Source organism: Panthera tigris, chromosome A1 (assembly GCF_018350195.1).
Source record: "Panthera tigris isolate Pti1 chromosome A1, P.tigris_Pti1_mat1.1, whole genome shotgun sequence".
In the NCBI taxonomy this organism is placed as follows: domain Eukaryota; kingdom Metazoa; phylum Chordata; class Mammalia; order Carnivora; family Felidae; genus Panthera; species Panthera tigris.
The window spans coordinates 103217298-103243981 of NC_056660.1; the positions used below are offsets into that span (position 1 = coordinate 103217298).

The window sequence follows — 26684 nt, forward strand, 5'->3', positions numbered from 1 at the left end:
GTGACTAGAAGAATTCTTTAATCTGATTAATTGATGTGTAACCTCTTAAATAAGACAAATTCCATATGAAAAACTACTTCTCCATGTTAAATGACACAGTTGATAATCCAAGATGATTTTTGCCATCAAGGTATTTCTGGAGTTTTGACCAAGAAATTTAATTTCATGTTTTGATTTCTATTAACATATCTGTATATCTAAACTCTTAGAAAAATTTATTAACTTACTTTAAAAAATGTTTTATCTTAGCAAAAATATATTCCTTAGAAGTTTTATGTTTAATCTCATATTCTCTTTCAGTATCTGACAGTATATTTACAAGTAAACATCAACTTAAATGTGGCCTCACTTTGGGGTGCCTGGATGGCTCAGGTGGTTGAGCAACTGACTTCAGCTTAGGTCATGATCTCATAGTTTGTGAGTTCAAGCCCTGTGTCGGGCTCTGTGCCCCCTCTCTCTGCCCCTCCCCTGCTCATGCTCTGTGTGTGTGTCTCTCTCTCAATAATAAATAAATGTTAAAAAAAAAAAAAAGTTTTAATGTGGCCTCACTTTATACTTGTGGTTCGAAAGAAATTATTGATAAAATTAAGTGCTGTCTATAAAAAATTGATACTTGCTCTTACAGAGAATACTAATACACTTTGGAAAATAGAAAAAAATATATATAAAAAATGCCATTGTTAACCATATAAGAAAAACAGGGGCGCCTGGGTGGCTCAGTTGGTTAAGCGTCCGACTTCAGCTTAGGTCATGATCTCGCAGTCCGTGAGTTTGAGCCCCACGTCAGGCTCTGTGCTGACAGCTCAGAGCCTGGAGCCTGTTTCAGGTTCTGTCTCTCTCTCTCTCTCTGCCCCTCCGCTATTCACGCTCTGCCTCTCTCTGTCTCAAAAATAAATAAACGTTAAAAAAAAAATTAAAAAAAAAAAAAGAAAAAGCATAAATTATATGTGGGAACTTTTGGGAACTAAAAGACAGATTATGATGCAAGTAATTATATAATTTCCAAATAAAATCTGATGAGGTAAGAAAAGGGTACAACACTTAGTGGTTTGAAGAATATTATGTTTGCTATGGTTTTTAAGTTTTTTTCTTTGCATTTTTTATCTGGTTTTTATGTACTTAATTTCTGTAATTGAGGGCAATGTAGTGTAGGATAGTACCAGATAATCTTGCTACCATAAACTGCTATTATTTATTACTTCATTTTACACTTTTGGTACTATATTATTTGGTTTATTTGTTTACTTGTGTTATTTTCCTGTTCATGCGTATGTTTTTATGTGCTTTAACTGATACAGATCAGAGAAATTTCATAGGAAAATAATTTGTACTGAACCTTCAAAGATGTATACAGTTGTGATATTTTAAATATAATTTTACTTATAATCAATGCAGAATCTTGAACAGAGCATTTACGCTCTGCTATCACAATTCTAAAGGGAATAGACAAAATTTTTTATAAACATATTAATGGAAAAATGTCTTATTTATTCACCTCTTTGTACACACCTTAAGTAAAAGAGAGATATCTAACCTCTAAAACCACAACATAAATTAATCCTAATATACAGAAAAAATTATTAAAATCCAGAACATTAAAAATTTATACTTTCAGGTCACCTGGGTGGCTCAGTCAGTTGAGCATCCAACTTCAGCTCGGGTCATGATCTCGCAATTCACGAGTACAAGCCCCACGTCAGGCTTGTGCTCACAGCTGAGAGCCTGGAGCCTGCTCCGGATTCTGCGTCTCCCTCTCTCTGCCCCTCCCCACTCGCACCCTCTCTCTCTCTCTCTCTCAAAAATAAACATTTAAAAAAATAATAATAATTTGTATTTTCCATTTAATAATTAGTAAGTAAAACAAAATTTATTCATTTTGGACATTTGTACAGTGTCATTACAATTTCTTGGTAAGTTAAATTTCAGGCTAAAAAACTAGTATATAGCATCAAGAAAATAAAAACAAAAGCTACTAGTCAGATTTAAGCTTATTTTACGTTGGCTTTTCCAAGTTCAGGCAAATTAAAGGCAAATAACCACAAACATTTAATTTTTAAAGAATATAAATTGCAACTACATAACAATATTTAAATATATCTTATTTTGTAAAGATAAGAGCAAGTAGAGGTTTTTGCCATTTTTCTTGTGAACTGGTAGGGCATTCAAAATTGTGTTCGGTTATTTGCAATTATTATTTGCAATTGTGATTTCTTCTGCTTACTTTTATTTTAATTTGGTCTTCCTTTTCCAGTTACCTAAGATGGAAATCTGATATCTCTCTTCTAATATACGCATTCAGTGTCATAAATGTCCCCCCACAAACTGCTTTCATTGTATCCCACAATTTGAAAGAGATGTACTTTCATTTTCATTCAATTGAGAGTATTTTTAAATTTCTCTTCAGATTTTTTCTTTGACCCATCTGTTATGTAGAAGCATGTTGTTTCATCTCCAAGTTTTTGGAGATTTTCCAGTTATCTGTTATTGATTTCTAGTTTAATCCCATGATGGTATGAGACCAGACATCTATGACTTCTTTCTTTTAAATTTATTAAGGTGTGTTTTATGGCCAAGGATGTGGTCCATCTTGGCGAGGGTTCCACATGAGCTTCAGAAGAATGTGTATTCTGCCATTGTGAGATGAAGTAGTTCTAGAGTTGTCAATTATATCCCTATGACTGATCACCACCATGATTAATTACCACCATTGAGTTCAACGACGTTCTTATTGATACTCTGGGGTGTTGAAGCCTCCAATTCTAACAGTGGATACATCTATTTCTCCTTGACTTTGTACCACTTTTTACCTCACCTAGTTTGATAGTATGTTGTCAGGCATATTCCTATTAAAGACTATTCTCGGAGGTTTACCTTACAATACTGAGAGTGCCTCCCATGACTTCATCCCCTTTGAGTTTTTAACTCTCAGCGTTACCCACACTGAGCCTCTAGCCATTCATCAACTACAGCTCAGCTATATCCTGGCACTGGTTCCCACACATGCATCTCTGCTCTGGTAAGCCATGACTCCCTGTATACACCTGTCTGTCTCTCATCTTGGAGGCAGTTGTTTGCCCTTTGTCTTCCCTCTCTGTTGGAGCCAAGAAGAGTTGCTGACTTTTCATTCTGGTGAGCTTTCTACATGTTATTAGGATGGAGTGGTGCCTCCTAAGTTCCTTATATTCATTTTTTTTTTGATGCAAAAAAAGTCATCTCTTCTAATAGACTTGCAAAGCAAGCTACTCAGTCCTGAGTTCATGACATTCTCACGGATGATCTAGTTTGCCAAGAATCATTTTTTTAAACTATAATTATCTTCTCCAGGTGGCAAAGTTAGTTACGGCTGTTTCTTTGTAACTCTTAGAAGATATTATATGAATCTTAATTATAACACAATAAGAAGAGATCAGGCTTTGCTCAGATTTGGATTGTTGCACAAATTATAATTTGGTTATTTCTATAACTGAATTTCCAAAAACTGTAAGCTTTTCATCTCCAGTAAATCTTTTATGTGATATATTACACTCCAATAAAATATAAGTCCCTTACTTATTATCCTCTTTTTCAAATAGTGTTGTCCATGTAATACAAATCCTGTTTCTTAATAAAGAATGTTAGTGAGTTTCAAAACACATGAAGCAAAATCTGACAGAACTGAAAGGAGAAATAGATAAATCCACAAACATATTCAGAGACCTCAACTCCTGTCTTACTACTAAACATAAATAGTAAACAGAAAATCAACACACATATAGAAGAACTGAGAAAATACCATCCACCAACAGCATCTAATTGACATTTGTAAAAGACCACACCCAACCAGAGCAGAACATACAGTCTTTTCAAGTGCACACTGAACATTCATCAAGATAAATCATGAAACAAACCTTTGGCTTGTTGCCCTAAGTTATAAAACAAACCTCACCAACTTAAAAGAATTGAAATCATGCGAAGTATGCTCTCTTACTCTAATGAAATTAAACTAGAAATCAGTAACAGAAAAACAAAATGCTCACTTAAAAAACATTTATTTTTAAACAATCTATGGTCAAAGAAGTCTCAAGATAAATTACAAAGTATTTTGAACCGAAGGAAAATGAAATTAAAACACAGCAAAGTTTGTGAGATACAGTGAAACAGTACTTGTGGGAAATTTATAATACTGAACACTCATATTAGAAGAGAAGAAAGGTCTCAACTCAAAATTCAAGATACTACTTTAAGAAACCAGAAAAACAAATCAAAATAAACCCAAATCAAGTAGAAGGCAAGAAATAATAAAAAGCAGCAATCAATAAATTTGAAAACAAAAATAGTGAAAATAAAACCAAAACTCTGGTGCTTTGAAAAGATCAGTAAAATTGATAAATCTCCAGGCATCTGGGTTGCTCAGTTGGTTGACCATCTGACTCTTGATTTCTTTGCTCAGGTCATGATCTCATAGTCATGGGATCAAGCCCCATGACGGGCTCCTCACTGGGCATGGAGCCTGCTTGAGATTGTTTCTCTCCCTCTCCCTCTACTTCTCCTCTGTCTCTCCCTCTCTCTCTTTAAAAAGAAAAGAAAAGAAAAGAAAAGAAAAGAAAAGAAAAGAAAAGAAAAGAAAAGAAAAGAAAAGAAAAGAAAAGAAAAGAAAAAGAAAAGGAAAAAGAAAAAAACTGGTAAATCTCTAGCAAGACAGATACAAAATAGAGGGGCCAAAAATTAATATCAGGAATGAAAGTTTTAAAAATCTGTAGAATTCACAGACATTAAAAGGATAATAAGAGAATAGTGTGAACACCAAACCCAGGCACATAAATCTGACAACTAAGATAAAGGTCCAGTTCTCAAAAAGCACAAACTATTATTAATATTCACCCAAGATGAACTAGATAACCTATGTAGTCCTATAACTGTTAAAGAAATTTAATTCATAGCTTAAAACCTTCCAAAGAAGGCATTTTAAAACCCAGATTGTTTTATTGGCAAATTCTACATAATATTTAAGAAGAAATAACATTAATTATATAGAAAAAAAATCTCCAGAAAAATAAAATCTATGTTTTTTCCAAGATTCTTTTGGAAGTGATTTCTGTATGATCACATCAAATACTGAGTGTGTCAATACCCCGAAATTACATGAAAAGCATACATTCTCATGTATAAATGTTGAAACTCAGAGATGACAGAGTTACTGTATAGCTAAGATTTATTTACTGTGCCCATATGAGCATGAATTTAAAATTTCTATAATCTCAAAGCTGAAATCCTGCTATCTGTGTTGGAATTAACCCAATGCATAAAAAATTCATAAATGTATTTCAGGAAATCACCCTACATTGCATTGTACGTCCATTTTTTATGCATCCAGGAGAAGGAGAAGACAAAAACACAACCAATGAGACACAAAGAGAAAAAACAGTGTATTTGTTTCCCAACCATTCTACTCATTGACACAGGCCCAGGAGTGAATATTAGACAGGAAACAAGACTGCTGTTTCTTCAGTTAGCCTCAGTTCTTGAGTGTCTCCCATAAAGTGAGAAATTCTATTCATATGTGTGTTGAATATAATACATACACTACATGTATGTCTGTGTCAACTATGTATATGCATTAAATACATGCACATATAGACATACATATATAAAACATAACATTTAAGCCCATTAAATGAAGAAGAAGCAATAATCTATTCCAAACAGCAGGTATACTACATTTTGTAAGTGATTTAAGAGAATTGGCAGAAATAATTTTTACTATAGATGATTTGTTTCCTTATGTGTCAACTTAACACCTAACCTGGGGAAAAGATTTAACTCTATTCGACATGATTTTTTTTTAATGTTTATTTATTTTTTGAGAGAGAGGAGACAGAGTGTGGGTGGGGGAGGGGCAGAGAAAGAGGGACACACAGAATCCGAAGCAGGCTCAAGATTCTGAGCTGTCAGCACAGAGCCCAATTCAGGGCTTGAACTCACAAACCACAGAGCATGACCTGAGCCAAAGTTGGACACTTAACCAACTGTGCCACCGAGGTGACCCATGTTTGACACAATTCTGAGAGGGTACATTTTCCAAGAAACACTACAGACTTATTTGGGCATTTATTTCCATGATCCGACACAGACACATTTTTAAGAAGAAAGAAAAAAATGGCACCATAAGATAGAAGAACTCTGAGAAACAGGAGAAATACTAATATGAAATTAAAGAATTATCAAGCACACTATGTTACATAACAGTGAAAATGGGCTGGGAACACTGAAGAATGAGAAAGGCTTGGGGAAAGAAAGAGCCAAATAGAGTAGGACAAACAAATGTAAGCTGTGGTAGAGGTAGGAGAATATAAGTGCACACAGGGCAAGCCACGGGTGATGATACCCCATGCTGAATGAAAACACTAAGTATTCTCATCATGAAAATTTCAATCTCCCCACTATCTGAGATTGCTTGTCTATTACACAAACTACCTATCTAAATATGAGAGTGTGTTATATTTCCACCAATGTAGGCTCTGATAAAATCACTGAAGTTTGCATTATGGGATGTTTCTAAGAGTTTAAAAGGTATACTGATTACTGATTAATCAGATAAAAATTTTAATGAAGATTTTGTTTATTAACAGGTGCCCACGTGACACATAGTTGAAGCTACTGTTTTAGGGATTTCAAAGAACTGAAGATCACGTAGAGGACCTGAGAATTCTCTTGCTTATTCATATTCTGTTCATTTATTTCCCTTAAAAAAACAGTCTGAGGGGCGCCTGGATGGCTCAGTCAGTCAAGCATCTGACTTCAGCTCAGGTCATGATCTCACAGTTCATGAGTTCAAGCCCCACGTCGGGCTCTGTGCCGACAACTCAGAGCCTGGAGCCTCCTTTGGATTCTGTGTCTCCCTCTCTCTCTCTGCCCTCCTCCGCTCACACTGTCTCTCTCTCTCTCTCTCTCTCTCAAAAATAAATAAATGTTAAAGTTTTTTTTAACTTAAAAAACCAATTTGACATAGTGCATTAATTCTCCTTTAAAAACACTGCTTTTCATTTATTTAAGACCTTAAATTAAATAAGATATTGAATTAAAAAGTATATTCTTCTCCTTGGGGTACTCACAAGCCATAAGTACACAGAGTTCAATCAAAAGTATCCTCCAGTTAGCGGTGCCTGGGTGGCTCAGTCAGTTGGGCGGCTGACTTCAGCTCAGGTCATGATATCACAGCTTACGAGTTCGAGCCCCATATAGGGCTCTGTGTTGACAGCTCAGAGCCTGGAGCCTACTTCAGATTCTGTGTCTCCCTCTCTCTCTGCTCCTCCCCGACTCACACTCTGTCACTCTGTCTCTCTCTCTCTCTCAAAAAATAAACAAACATTAACAGAAAAAAAAGTAAAAAAAAAATGTATCCTCCAGTTAATGGCATAATATTATTAGCAGAGTAGATATTATCCCAAATTTTTTGGTGTGTGTTTCTTTTATCTATTATCCCTAGTCTCATCCCTACACCCACTAAAAATATTTAAGGCCATAAATTAAAGTTTACCCTTCTAAATTTCCTTTCACTGTTAAATTCTTATACCTACCAACATGTGTAAAATTATATTTAGGGAAAGAATTTGTACCCAATTGAAAAAACAAGTTATTATGCAAGCTATTATTTCCAAATAAGATATGAGTTAACAAAGAGGTAGAAAACTTGGTAGGTTGAGTAGTATGATGTATGTTGTTACCTTATGGGCTTTTGTATTAGTCTGTCTCTTTGTCAAGCATGGTTTTACTTGCTGTAATTAGGAGGAGCAATGATTTAATGCAGGATTTTACCTACATTACACAACGATTTTATTCTTTTCGTAATCATTTACGCATGCATAAAAATTTATATAATTATTTGTGCATGCCTGAAAACATATAAATCTACACATTTCAGTGGACTTGCTCATTTTATTCAATGTCGTATTGTGGCAATCCCACCCATGCAGGTAAACGTACATCTGTTTAATTCTACATATACTCTCTGCATATTCTATCATATGAATATCTATTTTGTCTGTCCAGTCAATCACTGATCATCCTTTAGGATGTGTTAGTCTCTTGCTATTTCAAGTAATGCTTCAAGGACATCCAAAATATGTGATGCCTTTAAAATTCTCAATTTGTCCCATAAGTCAAATACTGGGCTCATCTCGCTTGGTTTCTTTCTTTTCCAGTATCTTATTCCTTTAATTTTTCACTAACTTATAGCTCTTTGCTGCCTTGAAGTTAATACTGTTTAATATTTTGTCCAAAATTTTCAGTTATTCTCAACGAAATCAGAGGTGGTTACCTTGCCCACAGTTACCTAAAACCCCTTTACTCTTCATACTACCAATTCTTCCCTTACCTCATGTTTTATTTTTTGATTAACTGTCCTACTCCCTCTAAATTTTCCAAGTACAGACTGAAACAATTACATAATATAGGTGAGGTAACATGATTCACAAAGTTCTCACTTATTTGCCCTGACCAAGTCATGAAAAATTCAACATCCAAGAAGTTCTGAAGTGATAAGGCTTGCTACAGACCCTTTTACCTATAACCCAGACTACAACCCACGATTGTTTCTTCTTTCTTTCCCAAATCCAGCTCCAGTCTTCTTCCAGAGTCAAACCACCTAGACCACAGTTGCCCACCTTATGATAAAATCACTCTTTACTTCATTTGCTCACGTCACTGTTTCTCCACAATATCTTGTCAACTTGCGCACATTTCCCTGAATTTACTGTATTAAGTTTTACTTCTCTCTTAAAGTGATACATTTCCCCTTTTAATACCTTTCTCTTCTGATCCCTACTCCCCAATACTGCACTATTTTCCCATAATTCCTATTTGTCTCCTACCTAGAGTTATCACAACTTACAATGGTATTTTGTTCTATTATTTGTGTATCTTTCCTATTAGAAGGTAAACTCCAAGAAGGCATGAATTCTATCTGTCTAGAGATACTTTTATATATTTACCATTTAAAAAAATATTGGGGGCATCTAGGTCGTTCAGTTGGTTAAGCATCAGACTCTTGATTTTGGCTCAGGTGATGATCCCAAGTTTGTGGGCTTGAGCCCCATGTCAGGCTCCACGCTAAGCATGGATTCTCTCTCTCCCTCTGCTCCTCTCCCCTGGTCACACTCTCTCAATCTCTCTCTCTAAAAACAAAAAGTAAAATTAAAATAAATATTTAAAAATAAAAATTATCTGATGTAAAAATTATCTTATGACTCTCAGTAAGTATTCTTGAATTATTAAATACCTGGGCTGCTTTCATGCATCAGTGCTATGGGTTACAAAGTAAATTTTAAGGTCAATGAAAAAATAAAACTGTGTTTACAATAGCCAAGATATGGAAGCAGCCCAAGTGTCCACTGATTGATGAATGAATAAAAAAGATGTGGTTTATATATAATGGAATATTATTCAGCCATAAAAAAAAGAATGAAATTGTGCCATCTGCAATGAAATGGATGGAGCCAGAGAGTATAATGCTAAGCAAAGTAAGTCAGAGAAAAACAAATATCACATGATTCCACTCATATGTAGAATTTAAAAAACAAATGAGCAAAGGGAAAACAAAAAGAGAGAGAGAGAGAGAGACAAATCAAGAAACAGACTCTTGGGGCACCTGGGTGACTCAGTCAGTTAGGTGACCCACTCTTGATTTCAGCTCAGGTCATGATCTCACAGTTTGTAGGACTGAGCCCCACACTGGGCTCTCCACTGACAGGGTAGAGCCTACTTGGGACTCTCCCTCTTCTGTCTCTCTGTCCCTCTCACACACGCATGCACTCTCACTCTGTCTCTCTCTCTCAAAATAAATAAATAAAACATTAAAAAAAAAAAAAAAAAAAGAAACACACTCTTAACTATACAGAACAAACTGATGGTTACCAGAGGGGAGGATGGGGTAAACGGAAGACAGGAATTAAGGAGTGCACCGGTTGTGATGAGCACAAGGTGATGTACGCAAGTGCTTAATTACTCTATTGTCCACCTGAAACTAATACTACACTATATGCTAACTAAATGCAATTAAAATAAAAGCTGAAAAAAATATTTAAAAAAATAAAACTAAAGCTGAATGGCCTTTTAAAGTATCTACTATGTACCAAATACTTAAGGTGTTTTATTATCACAAAATCATACCATTTTTATGGAATTATAATTGCCATTTTATAAAGAAATTAAGATGGAAGGAAATGAGGTAAATTTCTTAAAATTCAGTTTGTAATCGCAGAGCTGAATTTTAATCCCATTCCCCTTCTGAATTCAGACATATCTACTGTACCGCACAGCCCAATGGTAAGCACTTCTGATGGATAGATAGCTTCAGATAATCTTCATAAACCCTGCAGTTAAAATTCTTTGAACTCTAGTATGTTTCTCTGCCTCTTCTATGTGCTGCAACACACATTCAGGAAACAAGCAATTCCTGTCGGATGTACTGCATTCATATTATTTGTTTCAATTTCCTTGTCACAAAACTGTCTGGAATTACAATTATATATCATTATCCTTAAAGACATCTCATCTCCATAAATCTTGGGCCTGAATTATTGGGGTACAAGCAATCTGCAGATGTCACCTTCCATACATATAAAATTAATGTTTTCCTCAATTACTTAGTCATTGAAACTGAGCAGAATACCATTTTCTAGTATCTGGGGCAAGAACACATGACGAAGAGAAAAGCATAAGCAAGGCATATAACAACAGATCGGACCTAAGCTGTTGGAGGGCCAACATATTTAATGCTCGGAGGCAGAACCCAAGGTCCAAAGAGGTTAAATAACTGGAACAATACTAAGCAGCTTGCTAGGGGCATAGCTAGTGGTATGATAATCACTTTATAACATACACACCACTTATTAGTTACTGTTTCCCTGATGATTGGCTCATAAGTAATAAACCGTAATGTTTCATCCTAAGAGTTTTATGATTTCTTCGTTCCTGACTTTGCCTAATTCTTTTTCCTTACTTCCAATGCCCATATTCCCATTAAGTGCTGAGTTCTGTAATCCTCTTCCTTTCACTACAATTTTCATTAGTTACACTAATTGGACAATAAACTACTACCCCACAAGGGGCAAATTCTTTCTCATTTCAGTAGCTATGAAAATGAAAACCCCAGATAAATTTAATTGGGTTTTTATGATAACAGTTGGGAAGTCGGATTTTCATAGTTCAGAAATCTTAAGAACACTCTTATTTGGTGGTCTCAAATTTACCCTAGCATTTGTGCATGAATTCAACAAAAGGTTTACTGAGCAACCACCGCCCTGCAAGAATTTACTCCTATGAAGATGATTAATTTATATTCCTTGCCCACAATGAAGTCACTCACAGGTGAGTGAAGTAAACGTACACAAAGTAAACGGACACAAGAATGGCTATTAAAATATTACATAATAATATATGTGGTAAGAACTTCTGAGAAAAATATAGCCCAAATGAGGTGCAGAATTCCTTTTTTTTTTTTTTTTTTTTGATGTTTGGACATAGGTATACACCAGGAAATGACCACCATTACCAAGCTAATTTTGAAGAGACCGTCCTTTCCCCATTGTATGTCCTTGGCACTGATGTCAAAGATCAAGTGACCATAAATATGTAGATTTATTTCTGGGCCCTCTATTCTGTTCCACTGGTTTATGTGTCTGTTCTTATGCCAGGGCCATTCTGTTTTGATTACTAAAGCTGTGCAGTACTGTTTGAAACCAGAAAGCATGACACCCCAGATTTGTTCTTCTTGATCAAGATTACTTTGACCATTTGGAGTCTTTTGTGGTTCCACTTGAATTTTAAGATTATTTTCTTCTACTTCTATAAAGAATGCCTTTGGAATTTTGATAGAGGTTGCAATGAATCTGCAGATCACTTTGGGTAGCATGGACACTTTAAGAATATTAATCCCTCTAATCCATGAACTCGGGATGTCTTTCCATTTATCCCTGTCTTCTCTAATCTCCTTCATTAATGCTCTATAATTTTCAGTGCAAAAGTTCTTCACCAGCTTGGTTAAATTTATTCCTTATTTCAGATGTTTGCATCTACCTTCATCATTGAATTTGGCTTTTACTTTCCGTTCTCATATAGGCATTTTTTCATTTGATCACAGTGTATCGTGACCCCATAACATGAGTTAAAGTTTATTTTTTCTATGTCTATACTCTTCAAGATTTTCAGTAATATCGCTCATCACATTTCTTGAATGGTTGGTAGAAGGCATCTGAAAAGCTTTCTTTTACATGTGTTATAAGACTTTGCCCTTCAGGTTAAATTTCCCTAATAGTTATATGTTTATTCTTGCTGACTATTTCTCCTTGACTCAATCCTGATGGAGCATTTTTCTAGAGTTTTATTTATTGTTTCAAATTTATTGGAATAGAGTTGCTTGTGAAATTCTCTACATCTTTACTACACATTCAAATCTGTAGCTCCCTTTTTCTTTACTTTTTTTTTTAAGTTTATTTACTTTTTTTAAGAGAGCGAGAGACACACAGAGCATGCAACCAGAGAGGGGCAGACAGAAAGCATAGAGAGAGAATCCCAACCAGGCTTCACACTGTCAGCACCCGATGCAGGGCTGGAACTCATAAACCATGATATCATGACCCAAGCTGAAACCCAGAGTCAGATACTTAACCAACTGAGCCACCAGGCACCCCTGTAGTTCGCTTTTTCACTCTTAGTTTATTTGTGCCATTGTTCTTGGGGCTTTTTTTTTTCCTTTCAGTTCATCAATATTATCAGAAGCTTATCAATTAAATAAGCTTCCCCAGAAGTCACTTACAGCCTTTTTGATCCTCTTCATTAGGTCTCCGTTTCCTATTCTATTGATATTTGAGATTTCTTCATTACCTTTTCTATTTTCTCTGAATTCATTCACTTTAAGTGCTTACCTCATTAATTATTAGGCTTTCTTCATCTCCACTTAAGGCTATAAATTATTCTCGAATACCATTTTAGTTGTATCCTGTGAGTTTTATATGTAGTATTTATTTGTCATTCAGGTTTATTATTTTCGATTTCCATTATAATTTCTTATTTGACCTGTGGATTATTTTTTTTTAATTTCAAAATGGCTGGCTTTTTTTGCTCTTTAGTAATAACCGTACTGTCAATTCTTGCATGCTTTCTAATTATTTTTGCATTGTTCCAATACTTCCTGACATCGAGTCCTTTTTCACTAGTCTCTCTTTTTATCTTTTGGTTAGAGTTCCAAGAACTCAGAGCAAAAACAAAACAAAACAAAACCTTCCTTAAAAGATTTCCAAAGGATTGACAACTGAAGAGTAGAAAACATCCTGAGGAAAGACCCAAACACTGAACTTTACAAATAGAGAAATATGGTTTCACTGCTACTTTCTGACAAGAGAGGAGACAGGAGATAGTTTTTATGGATAACTCCCCTCTCCCCCACCCAGGAAAAATAAAAGTATTCTCTCTATAAATACCCAGTAAGAGAGTCCCTCCATTTCATGTATCACAATATTCTTTAGATTCAAGCATTACCTATGATTGGCAATTACAGTGAAGGTCTATAAAACACAATGAGTTGGAATACCATTTTTTATTTGGTGTAATTACTATGATAGCTGAGAAGTGGTATGATGTAAATTTTATGACTGTGAGGCTAGTGGTATTATGTATCTTCCTAGATTTGGGAATTTTAGAAACAGTGGACTAATTGATGGGTGAATACAATTTTGGAGATCATGAATCATCTACACTAGATCCAGTGGACAGAGAACAGCTCAAGCTATAGCTGCTGAAGAAGGAATTCGGTCATGAATTAGGTGTATGAGTGAGTGTTCTCCGTTTTAGAATTAGGTGATGACTGAGTGTTCTGTTTAGGACTACACAGAAGAGAAAAATTGGATAAGGATTATTTTCAGACTTGAACTTTACTAAACATTTAATTTCTATAAGATGAGTGATTCCATCTGTGGGCTTTCTTTATGGAAAATTAATAATAGAAAATACTGTATTCATCCTGTTTGAATTTGGGTTTTGAATTGATGATAATGAGGAATGTAACATTGTCAACTGTCCACTATATAACCTCTTCAAATGTACTGGGTTAGACAACACAATTAAGCATAAAAGAGAATGGAAAAGAAAAAGAACATTCAGTTGAAATATGGTGGAACTTTGTAGTTAACATAATGGATATCTTAATATGACCCATTTTAGAGATTTTATTTTAAGACAGCAGACAAGCATCCCTGGCAAGCCAGAAGTGCCCAGCTCCTCACTGATCCCAGACAACTGTGTAAGAGCTGTGTACCCTAGGAAGCAATTACATATAGGAAGGTGAAGGACTTTGCTGATGCCCTACCGTCACCTGCAAAAAAGAGGGATTAGCCATATCTCTGGTTTCCAACAGGTTTGGCTTTTAGCTTAATTGCTTAAAAACAAAAAAGAATTACACACTTACACACACACACACACACACTTACATATCTGTCTATCTATCTATTGACACTTTGAGAGACAAGTGGGAAAGTTTTTCTAATCAAATGTGATGCTGTATTTTATAATAAGGAATATATATATCTTTGACCTTCATCCCTGTCTACTGGCACAGAACTCCTAAAATGCTTGGAATTTCCTAAGTGAGGAGAGAGATTAAAATATCTTTTGTGATGTTAATGAAATGGCTTTTGGAATGTGCCAGTGGAGCCAACCACCAGCCACGCCACCGGAGGATTGGGACTTTCATTTGCACCCCAGACCTCTGGGACAGGAGTGGCTGGAAGTTGAATCAATTGCCAATGGCCAATGAGTTATATCAATCATACCTATGTAACAAAGCCTCCATAAAAACCCAAAAGGACAGGATGTGTAGAACTTCCTGGTTAATGAACATATGGCGATGTGTGGAGAGTGGACCTCTCAGAGCAGGGAAGCTCCGTGACACTTCTCTCATGCCTTGCCCTCAGCACCTCTTCCATTTGGCTATTCCCGAGTTATATCCTTTTATAATAAATCAGGAATCTATCAAGTAAAATGTTTCCCTGAGTTCTGTGAGTCATTCCAACAAATTAATTGACCCCAAAGCAGGTCGATCGAAAGCCAGTCAGCAGAAGCAAGGGTGACAACCCTGGACCTGTGGCTAGAGCCTGAAGTGGGGGTAGGAGAGGGCATTCTGGTAGGACTGAACCCTTACCTTGTGGAATCTGAGGCTATCTCCAATGTTTGAGAATCACTTGGTGTTGAGGGGTAAAACACACCAAACTGGTGTTTGTACCACTCCAACCTGGTTTTTCCAGAATTGTACCTGGTACCAGAATTGTACCACCCCTACTCACTTCTTCCAAAGCAGGTGATACAAATCTCACTGTATCAATTCCATATCACCAAAGGAAGTCTACTTATAAATGGTTAGGCTTAGAGTCAAGTAAAAGTCAAGTGTTAAGCATGTGGTTTTCACTAGCACTTTCTTCTCAGAAAACAGGAAAAAATAAGAGCCAGGTCCTGCCTCATCTGCATAAGCCCCAGATAATCTCTCTTTCTTCATCAGTCCTCCATGGTAATTATGTGTCAACTTGGCTAGGCTATAGCCCCCTTTTATTGAATCAAACACTACACTACATGTTGCTATGAAGGCATTTTGATTAAAGTGTGTAATCAGTTGACTTTAAGTAAGGGAAATGACCCCAGAGAATCTGAGTAGGCCTCATTCAATCAGCCGAAAGGCCTCAACAAAGAAGTCAAGGCTTCTGTAAAATAGACAAAATCCTGCTGTGGACAGTAGCTGCCACCCACAAAGGTTTCCAGCCTGCCCTTCCTGACAGCCCTGAGGGACCTCAGACTTGCCTTGCCAGCCCTCACTATCATGTCAACCCACTCCTTGAAATGAATCTCTTTTTATATATAGGGACTATTTATATGGACTATAATCATCCTCAGTCACCCATAATCATCCTTTCAAGCCCCATGACTAAAAAGTAGTAGGACTTTTGCTTAAGTTTAGAAAAAGGCCCTGCCTAGGATTTAGCTAAAGTCATGAGCTCCAGCCCAATTTTCCAGAAAGTTCTGTACTGGAGTAAGAGGCTTCCATCTAACAAAGCAATACTATATTCCTTCTTTATAACCCTCCTTTTTATTTGTATCTCTTTCAGGAAGCTCTGTGGTGAGGGTAAATTAGCCAAGGCAGAATCCTGGCATTTCTGGATATAGTCCCTATTCCATAAAGTTATCTTAATATAAGAGGTCATCAAAACCTCACTGAAATCTGAAAACACATACACATACACAGTCATATCCAGACATGCACTATTACACATTCCTTCAGCCTACCTCTGAGGTCACCTGTACCAACATGGGACAGTTCCTATCATGCGCGCGCACGCGCGCACACACACACACACACACACACACACACACACACACACACTCTCCCCCAGTGAAAAACTGTGTCTCTGAGATTCTCTGCCTGAAATCTTCATTCACTGCCATGGGAGCTTGCTCAACCCTGTGCCAAAAAGCCTGCAATGCATGGAGTTTTAAGGCCCTTAGCATCTTTCTAACAATGAGGGATAGAAGTCAGAGCATAAGTATCTCAGATTTCCCATTACAATGTGAAAAAATTCCCAGGAGTTTTCCACATGGTTCTTCAGAGGGGTACAGTCGGGAACAGCTCTTTGACTTGAATTTATTCGATGGGTAGAAAAAGGTCCCAAGCCCTTCAACAGACCATTTGGAATTGCTCTGTTTTGCTACTATGAATACTTCCCTCCCCCCCAAAAAAAAATGTGTTTAAGAAGTATCTGTTAGAGGTTAGAGTAAATCTTTTCATTCGATGGCAATAGAGCATAGTATGATTCAGGATGGAGAAGGACCAGGCCTCTGTTTTGTCAAGCAGGAAAAGACCCATTTTGAAAAAAAGAGACAGGGGGAGAAAAGAACACTCAACATTTCAGGATTCTTTGGGCACTTGGGAAAGAAATAGTAGAAAACCAAAGGACTCCATGGAAGAAAAAACAGCATTAACAGACTTGTAATATAAAGAACCACAACAAATTTGTCTCCCACTATCCCATCATGAGAGTTAGAAAACCATGTTTAAATATTAGATTCACCACTTACTGGATATTTTATATTAATAAAATGACAAGACATTCCTGAGCCTCAGGTTTTCATCTATAAAATGGGAATAATCTGATGAATAAAAAAAATAATTTATGTAAAATGCTATGAACTTTAAAAATATATGCACATGTTTTAGAAATTATCATAAAAGATCTACCTTTAGACAGGCAAGAAAATAATATGTTGTAAAAGTACATTAATACAAAAAAATTATAATAATACAAAAACACTAAAGTTCTAAATCCCCAGGTTTAATTAACCCAACATTTCGAAGAAGATAGGCTTGCTACAGCATTGTTAGGAGCAAATCTGCTCTATAAATCCCACTGTCTGGTTATAAGTTTGCCTATTCAATTTGGCATTGCACTTTTATAATCATACAATACATATCAAAGGGCTGTGTTAGCTAAGAGGTCACAGAGCGCACATTCGACACAAAGATAAAAATACAGAATGAATACAGAATACAGAGCATGAAAAAGAAAATAATTTTTTGACCAGAGAAACAATAATATTTGCCCTTTATCTGGAAATGATTTCATGTCCAGAGGGTCTTTTTCCATAAATAAAGTGCAGGTGTATTTTATGTTTCCTTTTATGGTCATTATATACAAGTAAACAAATAAGCCAAAGAAGTAATGGGAGATTGGAGGTTGGGAGGGTGGGCGCCTAAAACAAAAACAAAACAAGAGCAAAACAATTGTGATTTTCCCTTTTAAGGGGCCAAAAAAACATTCATTGTTTGCCCAGAGAGAATCTTCCTCACTTCCACATCAAAGGCATTAAGAGTACTTCAGCTAGCAATCTTGTCCAATTTTAAAACTAGCTTATCAAATGGTATCTGCTATTAACTACCAATATAAACACAGCATGAAAATGAAGGTCAAATGCTGTAGTTTGAATGTTAAATAAGGCTCAGAATATAAGTAGCTTTTAATAGGGCAAATTTTGCTTATTTTAAAGAAATTTACTCTAAAAATGTACTCCTAAACCACACGGCAGGCTACATATTCTTTCCCAGGGTCCAGTAAGAATGATTTTCCAGTCTTCATTGGGTTTCTTTTCTTCTCGTTGACAATGTCGTGGGGTTCAGGACACTGCATTCTGCCTTTATAAAGTCAATCCTGCAATGAATACCTTCTCAGCTTTATCCTCAAAACTCCAGCAATGAATTTTCCAGAAGAGGGTGAACCTTTTACTAATGATAAAATTTTCTAGTGGTGGTATTACACACGCACAATCAAAGAAGGAACCTAGAGTTTTCCTGTTAAAATTACCCATTCCAGAAAACTGCACCTGTGAGGCCTAAGAACGTCATTCGTGAATGTCATTAACACTAGAGTGTACCGGGCCCTGCTATAGTTTCACCTCCTTTGTTAGCTTTATTATGATCACTAGAAAGACTGCTGACCCCAGTCCCCAATTACTTTTCCTCATCAACCATTTGGTATTTATAATTCTATCATTAACGATAATAATGTCTCTGTGTATTGTGGTTGTTTCTGATTAGAAGGCAACTGGGAAAGAATGGGCAAGTCAGTCACTGTTTGCTGTTAACAGCTATTTGTTAACTCATGTATCACATTAGGGAGTAACACCTCACACAGCTTAAGACATCTCAGTTTTGATGGAAGAAGCAGATAGGCTGGGATCTGGAGGAGACTGGTTCAAGAGGACATAGGTGTGAGGTCTGAGTGATGAAACAACTTTCGACAATTAGATATAAGTGCTCTACTGGACAAGAAGATACAAACTGCAAAAGGAAGCCACAAAAAACACTAGCTCATTGCTGCTTTCCAGACTATCCCTAAATCTAAGTGGACCCACCACCTGTGTCTGATAGAAGCCAATTCCTCAAAGTTCAAGTATCCACGTATACGGACTCTGAAAGAGGTCTTAGCAACTGTGACCAAACACTTCCCCCTCCGGGAAGTTGTAAAAACACTGTCTTCGAGAATGTTGAGAAGGAGCAGTTCCATAGATGAGCCAAGTTCATACAAAGGATAAACAGCAAGCCCAGGACCCAGGCTTCCAAAGTCTGAGGTCAGTGTCCTTCTCAGAAACCACACTGCCCTTCTGGGTTTGAAGACTCATCCCAACCTCGTTTCCCCACAAATCCTGCCTTACATGGAAAAGGGAAAAAGAGAAATCTGCTAAATGACTTCTAACACGCAGGACGATATCTATGTGAAGTCTGACTTAACAGAAATTACAGTCTCTCCACCTATTTCTAAATATCAGGGTGTGCTTTAGATTTACAATACTGAAAGGAAAATAGTTGTAATAAGCTTGGTGATTCCTAATGCCACCTGCCTCATAAATCAGTATAATAAGGGGAACCTGGGTTAAACCATCATTGTAAGGAGCCAACATGTTCTAACAGCTTCATTCCTTTGCAGTGTATTTACTACTCTTTAAAAAAAAAAGTCACAGCCTTGGTGAAAAATAGAATTATACAGCCAGAAGAAACCACAATAAGGCCCTTAATTTACCCCCCACACTCCAATGGACTTCATCTTAGATGGATTATCTACTGCCTATCATCTATGTCCTTTCTTAAAAAGAAAAAAAAATAACCTCATAAAATGGGCTCAAAAAAGTTCTTTTATATGACAGCACTTTAAAAAGCACTAAGGCATTGTACAGATGTAAGGGATTATCGTTCTTTATGTTAAGGATAAAGAGAGTTCAAAATCTCTATCAGGAAAAAGATTACAATGTTTCTTTCACATTTTTTTCAAGCAGTTCTTTCTCATGTCCACCCTAAATCTCTCCTTATTCTAGTTACTCCCTTCTTCCCTCCTCTGCTTATATAAATAGAAACAGAAAATAGAAACACAGGAGCTTAGGTTTGAAAAATACATCTCCTGGCTTATCCTTCGGATTTCACTAATGAAGGGGCTATGAACAGTTGGGGCCATGAACATAAATATTGCCTATAAGGGCTGGACAGTAACGTAAATAAGGAAGTCAGGTGAGTAAGAAAACTTTCTTGGATCTCAAAAAACAAACAAACAATTGGCTGCATGATAAACAGCAGCTAATGCTCGGGCTGAGTGGAAGAGGCGGCGGAGAGCGTGGAGACCAGGATAGCGCCAGCCCAACAAGGGTAGCAGGTCCCCAAATGAAACCACGTAGAAATGCAAGCGCACTGCCAGCTGATTTTTCAAACTGGCATGCAAATCTTCACAGGAAACTCTCCTGGGTTTAAAACTGTATTGATTTTTTTTTTTAACGGAAAACTACATAACACATATAAATACATAAATAAAACACCTACAAGCCTGTTCCAGGCTTCACCCCGCTGGTTCACGACCTCTCGTCTCAGTGACATGATCTGGAATCCTCGCTCTGGTGCGAGTTCTGTCTGGTTAAGAGCCTATGGGAGAACAGCCTCAGGAGTCATTCCTATTACCTATTCAGTGGCCTGAGCAGTGGGCGCTCCAGTCCGGTCCTCAGTGGCGGCCGAGAGCTCCAGTCTTCTGCAGGGAACTGCTGAGTAGGTGCAGGGGGTGGGTACCCCATGCCTTTAGACCAGCCTGCCACCTCGGATTGAAGAGCAGTAAATTTACGAGCTGAAGCAGTCCATCCACCCCGAAGCTCCCCCGCGTCACAGCCTTTGCAGCAGTGACCTGCTCTGCCTTCTCCAACTCTTCAGAATCCCCAGACAGAGACAGAGAGAGAGATCAGGTGTGATGTCTCTGCGTGCTTCCGGAACAGCGCCGCGCATGCGCGGAACTTCCCCCTCCCCCCCCGCCCTCCACCTCGCGGGCGACGTGCTGAATGAACTCCCTTGTTGCTGCAGGGTATGGCGGCGTCCATACGGCAAAGAGGAGAGTTTGTGCTCCACAGAACAATGGTAGGCGTATTAATGGAAGGCACCTCTTTGTGGTTAGCCCTGGGATCAGTAACCATAGAAAGTCGTGGCTCCTGAAGGTTCTGGAGAGAAGCGGCTAGCAGTAGAAATGGCTCTCGTGGCAGCAGCAAACTTTAGCAGAGCCCGATGACCAGTGTTTCTGGAGGATGTGATACGGACTTCAGCCGGATTTTCAATGGAAACAATGCTACAAGTCACCAAAATGAGCTCCTCCCAGGTCTTCTGAAGACAGGATATAGATGCCTTCACTTTAACTTATATATATGAACTGTCCGTTTGGAAGTCAACATTGGTGCCACCCAAGTGGGTTTCTGCTGCTCAGTGTTGAAGCGCATCTTCCTCCTTCATCTGCAGGCCATCAAGGGCTCTGGGCATCGAAAGTTTCCCTTTAAGTCACAATGGGAATCCAGGACAGTACTATCTGGACCCCTCTCTGGGTAGCGCAGAAAGGCGGCCACCTTGGGAAATACACTCTGTTCTCAGTCTTCACAACATGACCAATCTGCACATACATTTGGACATTTGTATTTGTACTAGACAAATATGACTGTGATGTTTCCATTCACCATCATGCTCCTCTAAACTTTCAGGAGAGGTGAAGGTGGGACGTTTCTCTTTGGAGGTCTGGGATTGAGGATACAGATTGCGACAACGCAACAGCAGGAAACACACTCAAGAGGAAATGGTGTCTGTGATGCTGATTTCTTTAAGACTACAAACATCACAAACATCTAAGATTTTTCACATACGTGGGTCAGCTTTCAAATCACCTGTCAGATCTCTCTTTGCTAGGCAGAATACACCAATTAGGCTCCCTTTCCTTATTTGTTTCTGTTCTTCCACCTTTATGTGGTTTGGCTTATTCTCCTGTGAGTCCTTTCAAGCTTGTTAAATTTGTCAAAACCCATACTTGACAAAATGCGGGACTACTGCTAACTCCACAGAATGACTACCAAGCATCTCTTCCTCCTGAAAGGAAATGATATGCTTCCTTAAATAAAATATTGATTAAAAAAAAAAAAGCAAACATTAACAGTACACTGTTAGACCTGGTACCAGATTAGGATAGAATTTGGTCTATTAGATGGACTTTGATGCTTTGTTCCCTACTGCAAATATGCTTCCACTCCCACAAAACAGAAACTGGGGTAAACGCACTATCTGCATAGAAATAAAAACAATGCTCTAATATTAAAGGGAAAACACAATGATAGAAAGAGTCAGGAAGCAGCTCAGCAAAGCCATTACCATGCTTATTGCCATTTGAAGGCACAATGATTGAAGTTATTGTCTTAATGTAAGATTACTAAATAATGCATCCCATAAAGGAAAGACATTGTATTGGCCATAAAACGTGTGTAACTGCAACAGAATTCATACTTATTTAATGACACTTTAGAATCGGATGGTAATTAAAATGAAGTAGGAATTTTTAAAAGGCAAGAGAAATTCAAACACACCAGTATATAAATTGAAACATTCCCTTTGTTTTGCAAGCACATAAAGAAGTAAGTTTCACATGGATTTTTTTTTTTCCTTTTTGGCCCACTGGGAACAACACAATTTTGACTCTTCAGTATTTCCACTTCTAATTGCTAGGAGGGTTCATTATCAGCTGTCTAAAGTGCAATACATCAACCTTGCAAAGCTGAGTTACAAAAGACGTTCACACATCTGATGGGCTGCTGTGCTAAATACATCTTAATTTGTGCTGCATCTGCTGTTTTCTAATTTGTTTGTCACGCTGTGAATGCTGCAGACTTTGTTAGAGCAGCTCCCTGATTTTTTTTTTCTTTAAAAATGCATCAACTCTTCATAAAAAAAAAAAAAAAAAAAATGGCTGTCTTCCACCATTGTTCATCTGTGTCTTGGAATGCCATAAACTCAATTCCATTATATATGTATGAAAAAAAATTCTGTGCATTTGAATATGTATATGTATTATATTAGAATAAATGCATATATTTTTGCATGTGGATCAAGCAAAACATTCAGTTTAATCGCATGAAGCAAAACAAACTTTCTGCAGCCAGCACTGAATGCACAAGGTGACACACACTCCATTCTCCCAATGCTGGCAACGGGTAAAGGTTTCCCTGCTATGCAGACGATGTGCATTAGGGGGGCGCTCTCACTTCCTACCCGCTAAGTAGCAGGTCAAGTGGTAAACAAGCATGTGCAGTTCGACATGATCCAGAATGAATGAGTCGTGCATTAGGGAAGTTTAAATTCCAGCTGGGGAGGAAAACAAATACCACCACCTCAGTCTTTTCACAAAACACGGTGTCCAAGTTAAAGACAGGGCCTACTTCCTGGCACGTGACTCTGCCGTCGCCCAAAGCCTCATGCTTACAAGAGCTGGGATCGGTTTCATGCTCTGCTGTCACCATTTAGAAATTTTTCATACTTGATAAACGAGGGGCCCTGCATCTTCGTTGTGTACCGGACCCCGCAAATCATGTAACTGGTCTTGGGTGCACAAGGTGTTTAGAGAGCGCTGGTGGAACAGCTAATGGATGAACGCCAGCATTTCGAGCTGTCAGTTCTTTTAAGATCACAAAAATGTACCCCTTGAAATGAAGAATACAAAAAGGATAGAAGGAAGAAAGCAGAGAGAGAGGGAAGCACGGAGGGAGGGAAAACCAAACAGCATTGACTTTGTATTCATTTAGTTTGATAGGCTGTGAGGGATGGAAAGCAGCCATTTCTACCTGATAGTTATTCTGAACACAGAGTTTGACTGCAACTCGTTAAAGGAATATGCCTCTTGTCACAGGTTTTGGGATCACTAGCCAAAGTAGGGACTCAAAGTCAGTCTATAACTTTTCTTAGAAAAACAAGCGAAATACAATTCAATTTTTTTTGACAATTTCCCGCCACCGCTTTCCTTACATATCCACACACAAAATCCAAATTATTTTGGAAAAGTGAAATAAAAACCAGAAATACGGGGGAGCTGGAAACCTCAGAGGAACATGTGCGGTTCTTTCCGTCCTGCAGGCTGTTTATTTGGAGCAAGGCAGTGGACTGACGGGCAATGAGAGGCTGGCATCCTTTGTGTCTGTGCTTGGAGATGGCGATGCAGGGAAGCAGATCTGTGCCCTCGCTTCTCCCGCTGTACACCGCTCCCTCTCCGAGAGGGTGACAAGGACCCCATTTACATAATGCCAATCAGTCTACCGTGTCAAGTTTTCCCAAGAACACGCAGAAGCGATTACCAAGGCAGGCGTTATGACTGGTGGAGTCACAGACAAATCAGGGCTTCCATAAAGGAGTATGTTGAATCAATAAGGCATACTGTTCAACCAGGGCTGAGAAAAACACCTCATAAAGTAACAGCATTTGTAAAGGTTAATCAATTCAGCTAATTGTAAATGCTCTCAATTGTCAGTCCCTAAGCAGTCCCTTCTCTTTGTAGCTAGTAATTCACTGTGGGATGCAGCAGCTCTAAAGCAGGAAGCAGAGAAAGAGGGAAAAGCAGTCAAATTTCTCATTACTCTCTCCATGTTGTGCTCTGTCGGTGTCTGTAAATGTCAATACATTTACCACTGGGAGATCGCCTTTTTTCCCCTACCAGCACTACGTTGCCTCCTTCATTATATACAAAACAAAGTAAAGAGCCTAATTATCTTGGTCTGGGCAGATGGAAAGGAAATCAGGGTATTGATCTTTGGGGGCAATATCTTAAGGCAATGCATACGACTAATAAGCTAGGCAGTTAAAGGGATGGTCTTTTATTGACATCGGTAAGAAAAACACATCTTATTCACTGCCCAGAATTGACTCAGAAAAAGAAAGAAACTCCTTCTGTTTTTTCCTCCCCACTGCCTCCATTTCCCCAGTGAGAACAAAACTAGAGGGGGGGAGGGGGCTTTTTAAATAAGCATCTCTGGAGATCTGAGATACAGAAATGAATCATGTCAGATAGAAAACGATGAGATAATTCTACCCTAAAATTATAACCAGTCTCTGGCAGTGAAGGCAAACCACTGACTTTCATGGAACAAGGCAATTCTTGCCTTTCTACAAGACTTCATGATCAGAGTAGCCCATATTTCCAGGGCACGAATAGATGTTCTACTGGGGACACAGAATGCAATTTGTTTTATTAATGCTGGATTTGTCTTAGAAAATGGTGATATGGGTTGAGTGATAAATTAGCTTAAGGTAAATCACTCTCTTTTTTTTAAGCTTTCACATATATCCTTTCTGCCCATTACCATGTAGATGGGTATGTTATTACCTTTCAGAAAGTCTTGTTTCCCTGCAGTTAGAGAAATTGATCTTCTATATTTAGAAAATACAGGAAGATAGTGAATTTCAAGGAATATTTATATAAGCCAAAAATAGAGATGAGAACTATTTCAAATGTTTTGGTGTGTGGTTATATTTGTAGCAATGTGTGTAATAACAACTAACATTCACTCATTTATTACACCCTAGAATCCAATGATGTATGTAATTTCCCTTATTGAAACATGAATTGCTGAAGCACACAGTCAATTCCCCCTTTATTTCATCTGCACCTTAGTAAAATGTAAATGTCTTTTCCTGAAAAGTAAGCCTGTGGGGTTTCACAAAATTTGGAAACAGACAAAGACTCACAGTAGACTATAAATCCTAAGCCTTCAACAATTTGACAAAAAGAACATACTTTATCTTTTACATATTTCACTTTTTTTTAAGTTTATTTATTTATTTTGAGAGAGAGAGAGAGAGAGAGAGAACACAAGCCGGGGAAGAACAGAGAGAAAGGGAAAGAGAGAGAATCTCAAGCAGGCTCCCCATCTTCAGCGCAGAGCCTGATGCGAACTGTGAGATCGTTACTTGAGCCGACAGCAAGAGTCAGATGCTTAACCCACTGAGCCACCCAGGCACCCCTACATATTTCACTGCAATGTAGTTAATCAAAGACATCATAAAACTATAGTTAAATAAGTGAGATGCCTCGGGTTCCCATCAAATAGTTTGATATTTCAGATCATGTAATGTAGTCAGATGAACCAAGTGTTGACCTGAACGGCTTTGAAAATAAACTGGGGAAGACACAGAAGGCAGCTTGTTGGCAGCTGGCACATTGCAAGATATTTCATCCCCCAAAACACGTGGGATAATGCTAGATCCGTGTAGGAAGGTAGCATGTTTAAAGTCAAATTAACTGGTGCATTATAATAATAATGGCGGGTAGTCAGAAAACAAAATCTAAATGTTCCTCTGCAGTGAACAGAACCATTGGTTTACAAAAGGGATTCTGTCCTTAATAAAAACAATTTCACTCATGCATGAGTACAATTTAAAACATGCTATGTTTACCTTTGAAAAATGGGAAATTAACTAGTCCCTAATGTCCCGAAGCTATCTCACTGACAAGTGAGAGAAGACCTCTTCAACAATAAACACTCTCCCACTCTCCCACCTTGCTCCCCTCCCCCCTTCTCTTCCCCTCCTTCCCTCTTCCTTCCCCTCCCCCTTTTTCTAAGATATACTCCTTTCATCTAACAATGCCATGTTCCCATAATTTCGGGAGAAATTTCCTGGCATCTTTGAAAATGCTGAGAATGGAAAGATAAGTCCTCTAAATGCAATTCTTCACCATAAAGGAACTGAAATACCTGTTGGAGTTTAGAGAACTATAGGCCCCAGCAAGCCGTGAGGAAAATTAACAAAACAACCCCCTCCCCACCTCAGGACCCTATTATCTCATTTCATT

General features: G+C 37.8%; 1 long non-coding RNA gene across 1 annotated transcript in view; it reads right to left on the reverse strand.

Moving 5' to 3' along the window:
* The window catches only part of LOC107180162, a 364692-nt gene extending 344035 nt beyond the window's left edge, over positions 1-20657 (reverse strand). The window contains exon 1 of the long non-coding RNA XR_006216483.1: positions 20513-20657. This is a non-coding gene — a long non-coding RNA (uncharacterized LOC107180162). The remainder of the gene's footprint in view (positions 1-20512) is intronic.
* Between the last annotated feature and the right edge of the window lie 6027 nt (positions 20658-26684).